Source organism: Eucalyptus grandis, chromosome 2 (genome assembly GCF_016545825.1).
Source record: "Eucalyptus grandis isolate ANBG69807.140 chromosome 2, ASM1654582v1, whole genome shotgun sequence".
NCBI classification, from domain to species: Eukaryota; Viridiplantae; Streptophyta; class Magnoliopsida; order Myrtales; family Myrtaceae; genus Eucalyptus; species Eucalyptus grandis.
In genome coordinates, this window is record NC_052613.1 from 2,683,877 (window position 1) to 2,704,913 (window position 21,037).

At 43.3% G+C, this 21,037-nt stretch overlaps 1 non-coding gene across 2 annotated transcripts; it reads right to left on the minus strand.

The window, feature by feature from the left end:
* Nucleotides 1-3,981: 3,981 nt before the first annotated feature.
* Nucleotides 3,982-13,645, minus strand: LOC104450988. 2 transcript variants are annotated; one of them, XR_005548031.1, is made up of 4 exons: nt 13,091-13,645; nt 12,006-12,106; nt 5,139-5,311; nt 3,982-4,128 (listed from the first exon to the last, which is right to left on the minus strand). It is a non-coding gene; the product is annotated as an uncharacterized LOC104450988 (transcript). The 2 variants fall into 2 exon arrangements; XR_005548032.1 differs by having other exon boundaries at nt 12,845-13,645.
* Between the last annotated feature and the right edge of the window lie 7,392 nt (nt 13,646-21,037).

A 21,037-nucleotide genomic window follows, 5' to 3' on the forward strand; every position in this document is an offset into this window, starting at 1 on the left:
GCGACCGTAGAATGGTACGGGTCCTGGAAAAGCAATCTCCACATTCAGGCGACCGTAGAATGGTACGGGTCCTGAAAAATCAATTTTCCATCAAGGCGACCGTAGAATGGTACGGGTCCTTGACAACACCTATTCCTTATTCAGGCGACCGTAGAATGGTACGGGTCCTGGAAAATGAATCCCCGTTTAGGCGACCGTAGAATGGTACGGGTCCTAGACAAAACCTTCGCCGTACTAGGCGACCGTAGAATGGTACGGGTCCTGGGAAAGCAGTTCTTTACAAAACATTTCTGCCGTATTGGGCGACCGTAGAATGGTACGGGTCCTAAGAAAGCAGCTTCTTTCTCGCCATACCGGGCGACCGTAGAATGGTACGGGTCCTGGGAAAGCAGTATCTTCACAAAGTCATGTTACTATTCTAGGCGACCGTAGAATGGTACGGGTCCTGGACAGGTAACACCCACTACCTTGAATTACTCTATCCTCCTCGAAGGTAAGTTATTTCAGGTAGGTTCATCTATCATTTGCATTAACATTTACATGCATCATATAAATTGCATTAAAAAATGGAATTCACGCTTCCAACAAAAATCATTCATTGCATGAGCATGACCAAAATTTAGGTCTCAATTTGTCTTTTAAGGCAACCTCTCGTGAGCTCACCTTCAAAGAGGGGCAGTCATGACACCTAAATTTTTAGGGTTAATTTTTGCTATAAAATAAAAATCACATGGCATATAGTTTAGGGAAATTTTATTTTGTGTTATATTGCATTAGGATTTTTCACATATTTGGGTAATATACACTGCGAGGTGTATTTCGTGCAAAAAGGGAATTTTTTTGGATAGAATATGTGAAAAATACAAAAGAGAATATCACATGTAGTGCAATGATATATTCAGAAAATTATGCACGAGTGAAATTGGAAATAAAATTTGCTTCAAAGATCTAAAATTTTCCCTATAAAAGGCGTTGCACACGTACGGACAAAGGGGGGATTTTCGAAATTTTTGAAGAGCAATTACGTGAGGAGTTCTTGGGGTCTCGTGAGCGGGGATTCAAAGAAAAATCAAGAAAAATTGCTTTCTTCCGTTTGTCTTTGGTTTGTCTTGAAGAGAAAAAAAGTCAGAAAAAAAAGAAAAGAAAAGTCATGTCTGCAGAAGGGAAACAGAGAGAGAGTACAGAGACAAGGAGTGACGTGAGAAAAAGAGAAAAAAAAAAGAAAAGGGGACGCCACTGTTCATCTTCCTCGCCGGGCTGCCCCCGCCCGCGCGCGGCGCCGCGTGCCAACGTCGCCGACCGCGCCGGCACCGCCTCCACCGGCTACCTCCGCATCTCCGCCGCGGCCGCACCACCACCGATCCGCTCCACCGCGTCCCGTCAGCCCCGTGAGCAGCGCCTTGCCACCGACCTGCAAGCACGGAGTCCCGCCGCCCGCCCGCGACAGCACCCAGGCAGCCGTCGTTCGTCCCACCTCGCCGCGGATCCGCGATCCGTACGTCCGGATCTCCCACCTGCAGTCCGAAGCTCCCGTGCTCCTGGCCCCGACACCGCCGTGCCGCCGCGACGCCCGCACCCGCCTCAGCCCGCGGTCCTCTCCACCCCGACGACCCGCGAGCCGTCCCGACGACCCGCGCCGAAGCCCCCCGGTGCCGCGCCGCCGTCACGCCCTCGCCGGGAACCCTAGCCGGAGGCTTCCCCTCGCCGGACCCACCAGCTTTATTTTATTTTATTCTTTTTCTTTTTCTTTTTCAGGAAAAAAAAAGGAAAAGAAAAAGAGAAGTGAAAGAAAATTTAGGTATTTTCTTTATTTTATTTTTTTAATTATTTTTGCTATTTTATTTTATCTTTTTAGTGTAATTATTCCTTAATCTGAAATTGAAATTCCATGACATGAAATTGCCTGAAATTAGTGATTCTCATCCGATTTTCAAGCTCGAAATCCGACTCGCAATCACTTAAAAATTGCCAATCCGATCTCCCGCTCGAGATCCGATTCGTGATTTATGTGAAATCCAACCCGATCTCATGCCGAGATATGGTCACAATTTGTGTATCAATATGGCTTGATTTGATGTGGTGTTGCTTAAATTAATTTTCTTAAAAAAATAGAAAATGTAGCTTTAGGGTTTGCATGTTCACAATAGGTATTTTATTTCGAATTTTAAAAAATAAAAAAATCAAATCAATTCATTTAGGTTGCTAGTTCTTTTAATTTGGATTGCATGTTTAATTATTTGGCAATTATTAATTTTGAAATTTAAAAAAAGGAAAAAAGGAAAAACATAAAAATCATCATGCATAATTCATGTAGAATTAGGGTACATTTTGCACGTCATTGCATATTAGGATAGAAATTGCACTTAAGTTAATTTAGATAATTTCTTAATTTACTATAGGTTTAGGTATTTTATTAAATGGATTGCATTTTAGGATTATCTAGGTTAAGATAATATTTTAGTTTAAATTAGGATGTGGCTCAACCTAATTCTTAATATAAATTAAATAGGATCTTAATCTAATTAGGTAATTTTCATATTTCACCTAATTTCGAATTTCATAAAAAAAACATAAAAATGCCATAGGTTGATTTGTCTTTATTTTTTAGGATAAAAATGTATTCTTTTAGGAAAAAGAAAAATTGTCATATGCACGTCATTAGGGTTAGAATTCATTGAGATGCATGACATTTATTATTTTTGCTAGGCCATTCAAATTACATGTTATTAGAATTAGGTCATTTAGTTAATATTGCATTGCATATTGCATGATTTTCATTAAAAAGTGAAAACAAAATAAAAATTGTGTGTTAATTAGAAACCATATCTAGGGGTTGTTGATGTGGATTTTAATTTAACATTGCGATGCTTTCGTTGCTTTGAGGTAAGTCCTGCAATTTATTCATTTGCTTTCTTGAGTGTTAAATTGGTGGTTTGTGCACCTGCATGGTCACCTCACATGTTAGAAAATAGATTTAAAATCAATCCAAACTGCTTGCCAAACATTTATTAAAATAAAAAGAAAGGTACCGAAAGGGCGTTAGAGAATTTAGACAGAAACTGTCCCCCGTACCCATAGTCTTCCTGGTTCGTAGGAGTAAAATAATTCTCCCATTATTTTACTTGGGTTTCTAATCGACCCACCAAAATAGATTAGTGGCGACTCCTAATTGAAAATCAATTGCATGTTAAGAACTTAAACTTAAGTCGCGAATTGGTATGGGCTTGGGGAGAGCCCGAGTTAAGTCTAGGCTAACAATCCATTAGCCAAACCCTAGGTGGTTCATGCCTCGAAAAAATTGGTCGCCATGACACAATTCCTTTCACAAAATATTTCTCCAATTATTTCACAATTAATCAACTCACAAACTATATTCAAAATGGTAGTAAATGGTCAGTCCAAATTTATGTAATGGATAAGCTAACAACATCTCTCACGACATCTCTTTTTTTTTTTTATAAATATGATGCCATGCTATGCATTTCATAACTAATAATGGATATCATCTGTCACTCTGCAAAGACAAAAAGGAACTTACAAATTTAAAGAAAAGATAAGCACCGCCCAAGTGCGATTGTAAAACCAACAACAAAAGCCACTTCAAGGTGACAAACTTAACAATAAGGCTCAATTTACTAAACAACACAGTTTTAACAGTAGGAGAGACCCACGAAGAATTGTTACTGACACAAAACAATCACCAGTCCATTGTGGACTCTCCATTAAAGGATAGGAGTGCTCTTTCCGGGGATAAATTAAAGAAGAAAAGCTAACAATTTGAACTTTCCACCCTTGAACTAACAGAAACAAAATCACTACCATACTCAAGAATCTGGATTGAATTAGAGATCAGCTTCTTACAAACAGAGCATTTTGGTGAAACCTCCAGTTCCGCGGATAACACACATCACTAACAACACAAGATGACCGCATGGGACAAAACGGATCTCGTCCCTCCTCATTAGACAAATTACACCTCATTAGACAAATTACACGTAACAATCCATCTGGTACATCTCCCGATCATCCTCCGCAAGAGTGTTGGGCTCATCAACTGCAGCATGGCTCTACTGCTGTTGCTCCTGCTACTCCTGCTCATCCTGTCTACGTTGCCTCCACTTTTTCCATCTGTTCCATTTTACGAGGAAAGAAGATTTAGCATAAGCCCAGTAAAGTAAAAAAAATTATAATGTCTTGAATTCATTAGGATACAGAATATGGTTACAAGTTTACTCGGCCGATAGCTATCAACCTTACAAAAGCAAAACCAAGGATACCAATTGACATCTTTCCAAGAAGAATACTACTCCAGAAGAGGGCAAGATCAATGATCATTTGATCTTTTGTCGCCTTGGTACTGGAAAATGTCAAATCAGTCAATTCAATAGTAGACGAGTACTGTCAAAAAGGGCTGCCTACCGAAGATCAAACTTAAGTAGTAGACCCTGAAGCATAATCATGTCAGCTATCCTAGAAGGAAGTATGAGATGGTCGATTCTCAACGAACTGATTCATGTGAAGCAGACTATTTGCTTACAAATCATCACATAAACAAATGACAAGCATCAAAGGAAGTGGAGCCACATTTATCTTTTGACATGGAGGGGGAAATATACTAAAAAAATAGGAGGTTGTGCAGATCATCCAAAAATTCACGAAATCACACAACTATGGAACTCTCCGTGTCATGCTAAATACAAAAACACACACTTCCAAACAGGCAATTCACAACTAAAGAAAATAGTGTACATGGGCGTAAGTCCACAAATGAAAAAAAGAATCTCCCTAGCAAGCATCAAGACTAATTGAATGTCCATCCATCACCATTAAAATGTAGATGAGAGGAAAACTTACAAAAATAAGGAAAATCTTTTCATGACCTGATCTCTGGAATTCATTTTCAAAAGAAAAGGCTAACAGCACTGACATACTTTCCTAATGGAAGAATTTTCTCCCTCATCAAACAGTCCAACCTTCAAAATAGAGGAACAAGAGCATCAGATCAGATACTTGTACCAAAGTAAATACATCATTACAAAATTAAAGGAATTGCAACATCTAGCTAATCAGAAAAATCTCAAGGTGCAAGAAACATTGCAGTTAACCATATGCATCAAGTTTACACGTCACAAACTTACAGGGTATTTACGACCAAAAAGTGCCTGGAGGAATGTGTAAGGAGAGAAGAATTCATCAGCTGTAGTTGGTGACATAATGTGGTAAGAGGTAGATGAAGCCTTGAGCCATCCATGTTCACAACAACATAATCTGCTACTGGCCACTGACTGCCATCAATGACTACAAAAGGAACCTGCAGTCAAACTAACAGATGTAAGCAAGTCCAACAACTAAAGTGTAAGCTAATAATTGACTACCTCTTCTGACACATCAAAACAAAGTTTCTCGTAGTGCATAGTTTTGAACATCAGGACTGGGAAAAAGTGTTATAGAAATTAATTTATAAAGACAATCTCCCTAAAATGATTGTATGAAAACTTTTCTTGAGGAACCTTCAATTCTGTCAGCCAAAGAAAGAGGAATCTCTGACTTTAGAAATCTCAAATCTCCAACACACAATGTGAGTAAGAAAGCATAATAACTGAATGCTCAAGACTAAAAAGTGAAGCCTTGTAAAGTTGTCTCCTATCTCTCAATATTATTAGATTCACCAACTCTACATGTATTTTTTTTTTTTTTTTATTGGTGAAGTAATAGTATATTGAGCTTTAACCAGAACTGTACAAAGCGGATCAGAACCAAAACTTACACTCATAAAGACAAACTAGTCAGAACGAGTGGAAATGTGCCGACAAAAACACCAAGTCACTAAGACAAGGCTACAACACCAAAAGGGCCAAACAAGGCAACCAGCCAGCCAAACAATAGCTATCAAAAGAAAATGGGGAATCGCCACAACCAACGAGCAGCAACCAGCCGAACAGACCTGCCAACGCCAGCTACAGAACAGCCACCAGAAAAAACACCCTCGCAACAGCAAACTCCAGCTTCAAAGCACCAAGCCACACCAAGCTACAACAGCAGTAGAACCTCACAGGAACAGCAACAACAAGAACAGGAAAGCAACCACCTCAAGGAGCAAAATAGCAGGCACATTAAAGCACCAAGACCTCAGAAGAGAAGATGATCGGGTCAAAACCCCAGTTGCGCTGAAGCCTCCTATTTCTGAACGTTAAAGCATTGTCCTTAATAAGTTTAATGAGATGGTTTTTCATGGCCGGGACCGCCAACGTTTGTTCTCTAAACAGAATACTATTCATGTTCTTCCAAATTAAGTGGCATAAGACACCAAAAGAGAACCGGGCAATACAGTAATAGAAATCCTTGCCAGAATGAAACTTCATTGCCCATTGAAGATTTTCCGACCAAGACCTATTGCGCCAAGGGAGGTTGCATCTAGCAGCCCAAAAGAAAGCAAGGCTAGCAATGATGTAACAACCAAAAAATAGATGATCAATGGAGTCTGGTGTCAACATGTAAAAAGCACACACCGCATTGTCTATCCTACCATATGATAAAAGAAGAACCTATGTAGCTAATTGGTTCTTGGTAATAAACCAAAGGTTGAACTGGAACCTCGGAGAGATCATGTTGCACCAAATTAAAGCAGCCCAAGGAACCCGGTTCTTCTTACTTCTAATGGCCTCCCAAGCCGAGGCAACCGAGAATAATCCAGAGGAACTTTCCATCCAATTAAACCGGTCAGGGACCTGAGAAAGGATAGGGAGGGATACTCCCAAGACTCCAATACTGTCCTGATGGACTGGCCAGAAGGGAAGAAAAGGTCATCCACCATCACCTACTTGGATAAGCTAGAACTATAAATGAGAGAATCCGAAAACAGTAGGTTTAGGAGACCTCTCAAGTGCCAATGGTAGAACTAGAAGGACATTGAGAGGCCATCTCCTATTTTCCAAAGGAAGGAAAGTCGGAACTCCCTCCTGAGTTGTAAAATTTTCTTCCAAACCCATGAGCAATAAGTTGGTTTCCTAACCACCCAAAAGTTTCTCATTTAAAAAAAAAAAAATCGAATGAATTCACTTGCACCAAAAGGATTCCCTGTCAGTAAAGAGGATTCAAATATGCTTAAGCATGGCCGCCTTATTACAGTCTCGCAGCCTGCGAATACCAAGCCCTCCTTCCTTGTTTGGAAGACAAACATCTCCCCAAGACACTTTAGCTCCTCCCCTCCCTAGGCCGGGGCCTTTCCAAAGAAATTGCCTCAGGACTTGTCCAATGCGATCCAACATTGCAATAGGAATAATAAACATACTAGTCCAATAAGCTTGAATCGTATGAAGGACAGACTTGATTAGCTAAAGACAACTTGCAAAAGAGAGGAAACGCTAGGTCTAGGATTATACCCTTGCAGTAATGCAGTCAATTAGAAAAATATAATCCGCCTTGCCAACCCTTGAGGAGATAATGGGCACCCCCAGATAGAGCACCAGCAACTTCCCTTCATGGAAACCGAAGGCATGGAGAATTTGACTCCAAAGAGGAGCCGACCCTCTAACAAGGAATACCTCACTCTTGTTTGTATTTGGCCTCAGTCCACTCCAAGTCAAAAAGGTATCAAGGCCTTCCTTCAGGAGAGAAACCGAGGCCATATCAATTTTGCAGAAAAGGAAGATATCATTCACAAAGGATAAGTGTGAAAACTTCAATGCTTTGCACCTCCATAAGTATAAGAATCCCGGTTGCCTAGCACGTAAGCTCAGAATCCCCAAGAACACCTCAATGACCAAGGTAAAAAGATAAGAGGAGATGGGATCCCCCTGACGCAGGCCGCGGCCACTCAGGAAAAAGCCGTGTAATTCCCCATTTAGAGAAATAGAATACTATGATGTGCATACACAAACCATGATAAGCCGAATCAACTGGTCGAGAAACCCAAAAGCACGGAGAACCAGCTCGAGAAAGTCCCAATCCACCATATCATAGGCCTTTTGGAAGTCCACCTTGACTACACACTTAGAGGAATAAGGGTCTAGGTAAAGTCCAGTAAAAAGTTCCTGGGCTAGAAGAATGTGGTCCCTGATACGCCGCCCTTTGACGAAAGCATTTTGAGATTGGCTGATAACATCAGGTAGAACTACAACCACATGATTAGCTAAAACCTTGGTGATACATTTGTAAATAGTATTGCAGCAGACAATAGGAATATAATCATTGACTAAAGAAGCATTGGGAACTTTAGGCACTAAGACAAGGATGGTGTTATTAAGCTCTCGAAGAAGTCTCCCAAGGTAAGGAAATTTTTAACCGCTTCTAGGACTAATAGCCCTACAATCTCCTAGTTATGCTTGAAAAACTTTATCCCAAACCCATCCGGTCCAGGCGCCTTCCCACGATCAAGGGAGAAAAAAGTGTTACGAATCTCAGACTCCGAAATGTGACAAGCAAGTGAACTAACCTACTCCTCACTTAGAGGATGCCATATGACCTCTTGTACATCCAGTAGCGACGGCCTCAAAGGCAAGGTCCTCGGCACTAGGAGTTCTTGAAAGTGGGAAACAAAGGTGTGCTGCACCACCGCTGGATCCGAGACAAGAATACTAGATGTGTCCATGATAGAAAGAATTATGTTCCTCAGATGTCTCCTATTGACATAGTGGTGGAAGAACTTAGTATTCGGGTCATCCTCTTTGAGCCACTTGATTCTGGACTTCTGTCTAAAGAATGACTCTTTCTAACTCCACAAATCTACGAAGTTCCGTTGTTGAGTCTTTCTCCAACTCTGCAAGAGCTTCGCTGGTCGAGTCCTGCTGAAGACTAACCTGGGTGAGCCAAAGAGCATTCCTCGCCATAGCTACCTTTTCAGAGATATTAGAGAATGACTCCCTATTGAGCTACTTTAAACGGCTTTTGAGAGTTTTTAGCTTGCTCACTAACCTGTACATGAGAAAACCTTCATCGAGACTCTCCCGTACTTGAGTAACAATAGCATGGAAGTCCAGGTGCTTTGTCCAGAAATTGAAGAACTTAAAAGGTTTTCTCCGATGAACTAGTTGCAACACCTTTATTATCATAGGAGTATGGTCAGAAATGCTAAGGGCTAGGAAGGACGCTTCCGAATAGGAGAATTCTTGGCTCCATTTTGTATTGACAAGCACATAATTTATCTTCCTTAGTTTTCGGCTAGCTCTAGATAAAGTAGACCAAGTAAAGCGAAGGTATGTTGACCTCAGATCTTCCAGCTCTATCTGAGAAAGGCACTGATTAAATTCATCAAAATAAGGAATCCAAGAGTTTGAACTCCCAATCCGATCAGATGGGTCCCTGATGGCATTAAAATTCCCAGCCACCATCCAAGCCGAGTCCCGCAAGATAAAATTCTTTCGGACAAGGTCCGCCCACAAAGGCCGCTTAGCTAGAAAGGTATGCTCTGCATGGACCACCGAGATACAGCAAACCAGCCTAACAAAATAATCTTAAGACTCCCATGGACCGCCTGAGCATTAGAAGAGGACACCTCAAAAATAACTAGGGAAGGGTTCCAGCCGACCCAAATCCTACCTCTCGAGGAGAACTCGTAATTGGCCACCCAACACCAACCCGACAAAAGGTTTGCAGAAATAGAACCAAAAAGAGATTCTGGGACTTCAGTCTCCAGCAAACCGACAAAACATGGCCCATTAGAAGTAACTAAATTCCTAACTTTTGCCTACCTAATAGGGTTAACCAAACTCTTAATATTCCAAAAACCTATATACATAAATAGTATAGCATAAAAGGACAGAGCCTACCTCCACTTGCTTGATCTCCGCCAACTAGACACCGACCTAGGCTGAACAGCAGGAGGAGGGGCTGGGCATATCTAAGTCTTTTCCTATCTAGGGTCAAGTTCCTTACAAGTGGAGGTGACCCTAGGAGAGGGAGGGTCCAACAGATCATCATCATTCGAACTACCGACCCGACTAGCAAGCCCATCCGATTCTTCATCGAGGAGAACGGAGCAATAAAGTTCGTGGTAGTCGCCGATTTGTCCTTAGGAGTGCTAACGGGGGTCTCAAGGGAACTGCAAACCTGCGTCTGCTCCTTCAAGCGCCTTTGGTTCCTCTAGGCAAAAGTGGAAGGCTTCCCTAATCCCGAAGAGACGTCCTTCAAATTTAGGGGTTGGTCCGTTTCAAAAGGCGCATCCGGAAGAGAGGATAGCCCCTCCTTGGGTGTGAGGGAATGCTTTTTCCTCCTACCACCAACCTAGTTCCATTCAAGCCCAGGACCAGCAAATGTCGCAGCCGCTTCTGAAACAGGGGCCGAGGGCTAGATAGCAAGAGCAGGGAGTTCAACAATTGAGTCTTGTTGGCCTTCTCCTTTTGGGCCTAAGGGGGCAGGAGGCTGGGCACACTTGTAGCCAAAAGTGCCATAGCTCGGGCACGCAATTGGTCGCCATTTGTACTCAATCTCCACAGAACAAGATTTCCCATCGAGGTCTATGTCCACTGTGTTACACTTAGGTTGTGTTGCTGATATCTCCACACAAACTCTTGCAAACGAGATCATTTTCATTTGCTTGGTACAGAGATCAACATACAGCAGTTTGCCCACCACACTGGCCACTGTACTTATCCCCCATCACAAACCAAAGCGCAAAGGAGAGATTCTTCAGCCTAATCCAAACAAGGACCGAAGAGTGGCTGTCTTTCTTAAGCTTCAGCCTCAATTGCCATTGTTGTAGGACCAAAGGAACTCCAACGACTGTTAGCAGGCCACCATCTAATATCTTCCTACGGAACTCACTATTCGGGATGTGAAAAAAAATAGAACCCTTAGTTATCAGCCAAGACTTCAACCAATTTATGCCCCCAGGCATGCTTCAAAGCTGTCTTGGTTAATTTGAATGGGAGTTTCTTCCCAATGTAGTACTCAACTAGGCATTCATGCCATTAGGGACGGTAGCCTCCAAAATTTCAATAGACAATTTAATAACAGGCTTATCATTAACATACGTTGGGGGAATAAACAAAAGATCATACCCCTTGGTCGCTGTTTTAGCTATGTTGACCCACGAGCAGACGGGAGGGGGATCCTTTCCTTGTAGGTTGTTGGGCTGAGAACGCTTAAGGTGGACCTAGTACGGGAACGACCATGAGAAACATCAGGGCCTTGCGGGGCCTTACGAGACACTCAAGGGCCTCCGCTCGAGGGAGCCTCATCAGCCTGAGGTGCTACCGTAAGTCCAGCAGCAACTAAAGAGGGCTGAGCTTGAGGACCCAAGGAGGGAAGGCCCACCAAAACCATCCAAAACAAGTTGGGCTGAGGCCACTTCACCAGTCATCATCGCAGACGAAAAAGCCATGCCAGATGATGAACCTGAGAGGAAACCGAAACCCTAGCACAAACAAAGCATAACTCTAGAAGGAGGGCGAACCAGTCCAATCGGTTCGGTGGGAAAGAAAAGGAGGGGAAGGCAAGCCCGGCCTCCGAAACTCAGCTCCAACCGTCAATCACAGCTCCAGAATCAAGCAAAATCAGTAGCACAGGAATAGTAGCAAAATTGCTAGAAAAGACAGCAAATATGAACAGTATCTACCAACTCTACATGTATTTATATGTGAGGAAAGCAATAAACTCCCTTCTACCATGATAGAACACATCAACCTTAACCTGCTATCAAGAAACTCGATTCTTTTGAAAGAATAGAACTTTCACTACCTCTTAATTTGGATAAAGTATAGACCTTATCATGCACTATCCAGAGATTAGGAAATGAACACCATGTGATGTCCCGTGGCAAAACCAATTTTGATATGTCTACCATCACAATTATATGTACAGTCTCCCAAACATTTCCAATCTCAAAGGCAAAAATAAAATGTGAGATTACACCTTAAAACTAGAAGGAGGTACATGGTTCCTAGCTGAAGACAAGCAATATGTAATGGAATCCCACTCAAAGAATGAGTAACAGAAGCTTTAAGAGCAGCTTTCCAGTGAGATATAGTTTAAAAGTAAGATCCAACTTCTGGAAAAAATCTGCTTACCATTCTTAGCGATGAGGATTTTTGTTCCCACAATAATCTGACAAGATAGCCCCTAGATCTGAACTCCATCCGAAAAACCCCTTCCACTCATTGTATATGCCCTTCATAATGAAAACAGAAGATCAAGCTTATCAAATGATCATGCAAACCTAAGGTAAACAGGAAAAAATCCATTTTAGAAAAGCCATGATTGACACAAGTAATTATGACATTTTAACGCATGAACTGCAATTTGCTCCATTATGCAGACTTCGCAAACTAGGAGCGACCGCTGGTGTTATCAATTGGAACTCACAATTAGGCGCGAGAAGGGTATAGGCACCCGGTGCATGTGAAAGCCCCTCAAATATGAGAGGACACCTAACAGCAGGGAGACCCCAAATCCTAGACTTCTTTCTCTACTTTCTAAAAATTGATCTTCTCCTTGGTCTAAACACTTTCTTCTTGCTTATTCTCCAGGTATGTAGAGACCAAATCAACATTGTGATTGTGTCTTCCCAAACCGGACTTGTATATCATTTTTAAGGCCCAAAAGCACTAGTGCATCCATCTCCAATGCATTTTAATTTCCCAAACAAGAATATCTTGAGAAGATAAAAGCGGCGCATCTATCCTACTGCAACAAGTTACTCTGTTAAAATTCTTCTTTGATATTTCCTTCCTTCATCAAGACCAAAATTACATTAAGACACAATCTTAAAACTCATCGTATGTACAGAATAAGAAGGAATTCACGTGCTAAACCAACACTATTAGCCATAAGCTAGAAAACTCTCGACTTTCAAAATGTCAGGTTTACTTCACATCACAAAAGAAGAATAGAAGTAACACAACCATACCAGCAAATGCACTTATACCAGATGATGCAGTTAAGTCATCGATGCAGCCTCCCCACAAATCATGAAATCCTCCTTGCCTTGACATCCACTTATATTGAGACCAACCATTCAAAAAGGAAGTAGTAACGACTATGACATTTCCAAGACTAACTACACAAATTCACAAGGGCTCCTCGATGTGGTATTGAAAGAGAAGACGAAACATCCATTGACTGAAGTGGGCAATAAAAGACATGGCTTGCTTACACTGATGCAAAGCACACGGATAGAATATCTGCTCATGAGACATACATTTACCCCTTGTACACATCTTCATGTTTTAATCCAAAAGAGTGCGTGTACACACACTCATCGTTTGAGTCCTCTGTACGATCACCGCCCTACTGTCGCAGTCCTGCGAGACCAACACATTCTGCCTCAAGCTCTTCCACGTCCCTCCTTCGACAGCCGATTTCGCCTCCACGAGGCCACGCACGATCACGAGATCCTTCGTTCCGACCGGCTCGACGAATCGGGCTCCGAATCGGACCGCCTTTGAGGGAGAGCACGGACCGTAGGTGGCAACGCGGACCGAGGGGGCGTCTTGGAGCTTGTGGAGAGTGGAGGAGCTCGAGGTGAACTTGACGATCGTGCGGACAGCGGCGTAAGCAAGGGTCAGGCCGATGATGGCGCCGTCTAGGCGCTCACATGTGAGCGGAGCGCGGTGGCGGCGAGTGTGATCACAGTCGAGGCGGCGGCGCATTGGGGCGGCGGGAGCGGCTCTCGGCGGTGCGGAAAAGACGTTTTGCTACAGTAAAAATATCCAACTCTCGACGATGACGGTTCACAGCTGGGAGATTGAAACTGATAATTGGGCTGATGGGCCGATCCTAGGCCTCATGATTAAGTTGGGCCAAGCCCAATTTCGTACAATCGTAGCTTGGTGACCAGCCTTCACTTTAGAAGAGCTAAGTCACATTCAGGTTGGGTTCTGTTCGGTCAAAGCCGAAGCAAAAGGGCCCTTTTCAAATATCATCAAATTCATTTGTAGTTTTAGGAAATTGATGGAGAGATTCATGGTGAATTTGAAGGCTAACAAGCTCTAAATGTTAAAAGAAAATGTTAGGAACAGAAAGCAAGAGATGGATACAACTTAAGAATGCTCCGAGCTTGGGAGATTATTGCAAACTTCTCAATGTATCGATACAAATTGAGCTTTGTTATTGTTAATGATATTATAACAATAAAATTAACAATAACATTACCTATATTACAACCGTAAAAGGAGCAAATCAGAACAAGGGTGTATTACTAGTCGTGGGAATTTATGAATTGTAAGATAATTTCTGCAATTACAAAAATGCAGGAACGTAGATGCAATTTAATAGTGGCGAAACTAATTTTACCAGCACAAGATACAATTATGAACATCCTTTTGCTTTTATGATACAATAAGGTATATTACTTCAACACGACTACATTAGCGATTTACAAAGAATAAGTATAATTAAGATCATAGAGGATTAGCACTTGCTCAATTTACCAATTACAAGGGAAATTACTACTTTAAAGTTGCATTACCTATCTTAAGAGATGTCACTACTTTGAAGTAAATTATTCCTTCCATAACACAATATAATACTTGGTAATTATATCATAATGCAATAGATTATCCCAAACTATTGCCAATAACAAATACTTGGTAATTGACTTAAAGCTTTGGTTAATTGCTAAATTCCTCATAATTCGATTGCATCGATCGATCGTCTGGAAATCTTTATAGAAAATAGCAACATGCCTTTACACTTCATAAATTAGAAATGTCATACAAGTAAATATTAAGTAATATTATAGTTTTCTACAATAAAATGTGATTGGTAGTTCACTTCCTAATTGTTATTAGAAACTTCTCTTTAAAATTTGTAACTCCATAAAGAAACTAGTATTACCAAGTAATTATCCTACTATAGAGTAATTTTCCTCATAAAGTCATAATTTGTAGCCTATATCTCTAGTAATTATACCTACAACAATTGTAATTTGCTTGACATTGTTGGGATCTCAATTGCACCTATATTTAGTACTTTTTTTTTTTTTTTTATGCAGGTAATATAGGGTCCGTTTGGTTCGACTTTTGAGGAATGTATTTTCAAAAATGCAAATACTTTTGGGTGAAGGGGTTTTCTGAAATGTAAATAGCGTTTGTTGAATTGTAATTTTAAGGAACTGAGGCAAAGGTAAGTCATTTATCTCGTGCGTGTTTAGGCAGCCTTTGGGCGTATTTTCTTCCTAATCGGGACTTAAGAGATGAACTTGCTGAAACATTGTCTCACCCCGTCATGGGCTTAATTTTTTAGGTTCTTAGATGGCAAATCCCCCTAAGCGTCATGGTCATCCCATGAGGGTTACCGAGCGGGTTTCTAGTTACCCCGATTCCGGAAGTTTTTGGATCTATGAGCTTGTTGTAACCATTGTCTAGATCGAAGAGGTTCCACATCAGGAGATACCTAATTGATTCAGAGCATGGTTTCGCACGCTCCCAATGATGTTGGGCTAGGTCTCCTTAGGACTTTTGATATATCCATTGTGGTGATTGATGCTGCTTTGGACAAGGATCCAGCTAACCCTCCTAATGGTGTAGTGGAGAACCCGCCATCCTGCCCAGCTTCGGTGGACACAAAAGAATCGGCGAACGAGTCGAACTAGCTAGTCATAGGATAGCTTGTTTTGAGAATCGACATTTTTGTAGACCTTGTAAATATCAGCTAGTAATGTATATGAATTAGTCTGATATGTATAAAGTTGTAGTTTGTTTTTCGAAAATTTATGGTCATGTTTTTCTATCCCATCTCATTGTTGTCTGGGGATTAATTATTCGCTTCCGCATGCGCATTAAAAAAATATATAAATGGGTCGGCGACGCATTGTGACATCCCGATTTTTCTCAATTTTATTTTCAGTCAATTGAGTCGGGCAATCATCCGTGCATGTAGTTCGCTCTCTTAGAGTTGGCCACTCACGAGGGAACTAGTTTATTGAGTGAAGTAATTAAGGAATTTTACCGCGTCGACTTGGGGACCGATCACCCTCGGGTCGAATGCAAGAAAATTTCCCCAAAAGCTACTCAATGGATTAGGCGAGCCGAAATTGCACCGGATTGAATTCAGTCGTAAAATTGGGATTGAACTTAGAAGTTGGAAGCCGGTCATGTCACATACCTTAGTAGGATCATTGGATTAATTTATGGACTTTGATTTGGACTCAATTGGAAGAGAATTGATGGAAATTGAAATAATTAAATGTGCAAGAACTTGGACCCCTATGCGGAAAATGAATTGGACCTATTGGAAGATGTTGTGAAGATTTGAGTTAGTGGAGAGACATCACAGGTGATGTCATGGTGGAGGCCAAAATTAAGGAGAGCTTGACAAGTGTCACAAGCCAATTGGCCACCAAAGTGGTGTCCCATCCACTTCATCTTCAACCTCTAGCACCTTGGGAAGGGAAATTCGAAAATTGAGGGGGAGAGAGAGAATCCGGCGAGAGAGTTGCAGCTGGTCCGTCCGCCCTTCGTCGCGTCTCCGCCGCTGCCGCCGCCCGCCCGCCGCACGCCGTCGCCGTTGCCGCTCGTCCGCGTGTGAGGCCCCGGGTGCGAGCCGTCGCGTCTCCGTCGCCACCGTCTCCTCGCCCGAGCTGCTGGTAACCGACCACCGAAGCTTCCGTCGCCGCCGACCGTCCGCTCAAGCCCCCGCCGGTTGTTGCACAAGCTGTCGCCGGCTCTCCTCCCGCCGTTTCTCCGCCCCGTTCAGCCACCGTTCCGTCCCCTTCCAAGCTCGGGTTAGTTGCTGGAAAAACCAGCAAGAACCAGCTCCTTTTAAGCTCGGTTTGGTCCCCTTTAGTGCTCATTTGGTCTTGATCCGTGTAGGTTTGTCGTCGGCGTCGTCGTGCTCTTCGCCGAGACCCGTCTGAAAGCGATTCCGGTGAGTTTACCTCACTAATCCGCGATTAGCGAGATAATGATGCCCTAAGTATGTTTAGCTTAATTGATTGAGATTAGGTGGATAGATTGGCTTAATTAGTTGTGGATTATATTAAGGTGATTGATTAAGGTAAAGTGTGTTTAGTTAATGGTTAAGTATGTTTATCTTTAAAATAAACCTTGATGTGACTTAAAGGAATTTGTTTATGATTTAAATAAATGCTTCAAATTGTTGGATTATTTAATAATATATCTTATTCGAAATTCATTAAAATATTATTTTTATAAATAAATAAATAAATATAAAAAAAAAAAAAAACTCGAAAATTCATTTTTGATCCTATTTGCTCGTAACTTCGTGCCGATCGCTGATATATGTTTAGAATTTGAATTTGATGAGTAAATATTGCAAATTGAATGTTGATTGTGAAAAATAGGAATTTTATTCAAAAATTCCCACGTGTCGGGTTTGACACCGAAATCGAATTTGGAAGGGTTAATATTGAAATTGGAGTATGTGAGTGACGTGTAAAGTATCCAAGGATCGGTATTGAATTGTCGTGTGCTAGTTGAAAGGCTCGGGTCGCGAGTGGCTAGGCCGACCGGATCCTTATTCTTCTAGAAATGCCGTCAAGAGAATGACGTGGCATGGTCAGCAAAGTGGCGAGACCGACTGACCATTATTATTCTAGAAATGCTGTCGAGAGAACGACGTGGCATGGTCGCAGTAGTGGCGAGACCGACCGACCTTTATTATTCTAGAAAAGCTGTCGATAGAACGACGTGGCATGGTCGCAGAGGGCGAGACCGACTGGACCTTTATTATTCTAGAAATGCTGTCGATAGAACGACGTGGCATGGCCAGTGAGGGCGAGACCGACTGGACCTTTATTATTCTAGAAATGCTGTCGATAGAACGACGTGGCATGGTCGCAAAAAGAGTGGCGAGACCGACGACCTTTATTATTCTAGAAAAGCTGTCGATGGAACGACGTGGCATGGTCGCAGTAGTGGCGGACCGACTGACCATTATTATTCTAGAAATGCTGTCGAGAGAACGACGTGGCATGGTCGCAAGAGTGGCGAGACCGACCGGACCTTTATTATTCTAGAAAAGCTGTCGATAGAACGACGTGGCATGGTCGCGCAAAGAGGGCGAGACCGACTGGACCTTTATTATTCTAGAAATGCTGTCGATAGAACGACGTGGCATGGTCGCAGCAGAGGGCGAGACCGACCGGACCTTTATTATTCTAGAAATGCTGTCGATAGAACGACGTGGCATGGTCGCAGAGGGCGAGACCGACCGGACCTTTATTATTCTAGAAAAGCTGTCGATGGAACGACGTGGCATGGTCGCAGTAGTGGCGAGACCGACTGGACCTTTATTCTTCTAGAAATGCTGTAATGTTAGTAGATAGCCTACCTGCGAGTAGGTTGTGCCCTTGTGTGGCAATGGATAATGATGACATGGAATGCTTGCCGTGGTTGTGAAATTAAGTGAAATCGATTGTGTTCCGATGGCTTACATTCTTATCATTACTGGTGCTTGAGTGATATGTATTATACTAACCTGCAGGAAGCCAAGAAGGCGAGGTAAGTCTTCTTGATGTTGTGGCTAAGTCTGCTTTCGGGCGTATTTACTTTTTAATAGGGGTTTAGGAGGGTGAACTTGCCGAGACAAAGTCTCATCCCGGTTTGGGAAAAATATTACAGGACCGTAGATGGCGAGACCCCCGAGATGAGTGGCCCGCCGACGAGATTGACCAGACGACTCGAGAGTACTCCGACCCGGGAGCCCCTGGGTCTATCAGTTGGTGAGGACCACCATTTGGGCCGAGGTGAACGTGGATAATAGAGTACCTTACTTTTTTAGGGCTTGGTTTCGCACGGAGCAGATGGGGTTAGGATTGGCCCCCTTGACAGCATGGACATTCCACCGGCGGTGATGACTGCCATTTTGGGAGAAGGGGCAGCATCATCCGATGGTCGAGTGGTCAACGCTCGCCCGGCCTCTTGGGGGTGACCGATCCGAGGATGTAGGGTCGACGAATGGGGATGACCAATAGTCCTAGGATTGTGCCTTTTCCTTTTTGGGCGGACTGATTCGTGTTGTGTAGGCTAACCCTCTTTTGATGTGCATAACTCGACCCATTTTTGGTGTATAGGCCTGGATCCAAACTTGATGTATGTAAGCCTGGACTGTTGATATTGTATGAAAGTATGATGTTTGATTTTGAGTTGATGTTCCTGCTGTCCTATCCCGTATGCTTTTGTAAGGGGTTTCTTAGTACGTTCCGCTTGCGCATTAAATAAATAAAAAAATTGGGGTCGGCGACACTACCTGGGAATGTCGCATTTGCATGACCATGACGGGTTGTTCACGTGTCTCGGGGTTCGGGGCGTGACAACCCCGTTTAAGTGGTATCAGAGCATGGTTGTGTATGGAGTGATAAGGACGATGAGTCACGGGATAGTTAGTAGGAAGAACCTTTCATATTCTAATGCATGTGATTGTTAGTTGTTTGTTAGCTTGGTTGGAAGGTTACTCAAATTCTAATATGGTATTGAATTCGCCAATAGGCATCTATATTGAGCCTCAGTAGCATGAGTGACCGATTGCCGAGAGCTGCTAGGAAGAGAGCAGTAGGCCCCATGTTTCGGGGTGGGCCGCCGATGAGGGTTGGTGCCCGAGGTGCCGCGGGAAGAGCACAGGCTGAGGCCAGTGCGAGTGGTGCAATGTCGCCTCCAGAGGATGCAGCAGCCCCTGAGGATCCGAGGTTTGTTGGGATCATGCATGCTTGAGATGATGGGTGACAGACTAGAGCAAAGGCCGCCGCTTCAGCCGCCGCTATCGCCGCTGCCACCAATGCCGCGAATGCCGCCAATGCCGCTTGCCGCTAATGCCGCCGCTACCACGCCCGCACCTGCTGCCGAGTCGAACCGAAGAGGAACTTGAGGAAATTCCACTTGAGGATGTGGCTGGGAGGCCTAGGCGAAGTTGGTACAACACTTTCTAAGATTGAACCCACTAACGTTCACGGGGCAGAGACCCCGAAGTCAGCACCTTATGGATTTTGGAGTTAGAGAATGCCTTTGAGTTGTCAGGTGTGTACCGCGAAAATGTCGTCTTGAGCCTATCACTCGAGAGGGATCGCAGCTACCCGGTGGAAGACTAACAAAGGATAGTGTTCCCTGAAGGTGTAGTTCCAGAGTGGAATGCTTTTCTGGAAGCTTTCAATGAGAAGTACTTTTCTGATTGTGCTAGAGAGGTGAAAATGGCAGAGTTCCAGCGCCTTCGTCAAGGTACCATGACAGTTGATCAATATGAAGCGAAGTTTGCCGAACTGTCGGAGTATGCCCCTGAGTTGGTCCAACGACCGTCAGACCGAGCTCGAAGGTTTAGAGATGGGTTCCGACCGGAGGTGAGGAGCTTGTTGGTACCCCTAGATTTGAAGGAGTACAATGACCTCTACAGGCGGGCACAACTGATCGAGAAAGACCAGAATGAGAGAGCCGCCACATCCGGTCGCGGTTTAATTCAAACAGAGGTGATAATCGGTTTGGGAAGAGGCCGGTGCTGGAGGAAGGTACTGTTCCACCCAGCAGAAGGATGGGATAGGAAAGCCGCGCCGAGATCGAATGGTGTGTGTCGTCTATGTGGAAGACGACATGGTCCAATCCCGTGTCCTCCCTAGGACGGTGCCTCGTGCAGTATAGTGTGGCCAGGTCATATAGCCATATTGCCCTGGGAATCGATGGGACCGGCATCGCTGCCACCGCCGCCACCATTGGGTCAGAATAGAGGAGTCGCGCCGCAGATCATGCCGCAGGGTGGATTGAATCGACCTCCAGCTCAGGGAAGGACTTATGCGCTCACCAGAGGACACGCGGAGGATGCGCCTAATGTGGTCACAGGTATGGTCTTGCTGAACGACCAACCTGCTTATGCTTTGTTTGATCCTGGAGCTTCGCATTCATTTATAGCTGAAAGATTTGTTAAATTGGTAGAATTAATTCCTGAATTGTTGGAATCTGTGATTATAATATCTACTCCGTTGAAAGATAAAGTGTTAGCTACTCTGATGAGGTTGCCTTGATTGCAAGTTAGTGATTGGTGAGCGAGGAGGATAGACCCGGCACCCTAGCCGTGTATGATTTTGATGTGATAATTGGCATGGATCTGCGCGCCAACGAGCCAAGATGGACTGTTATCGCAAGGCGATTCAATTCTT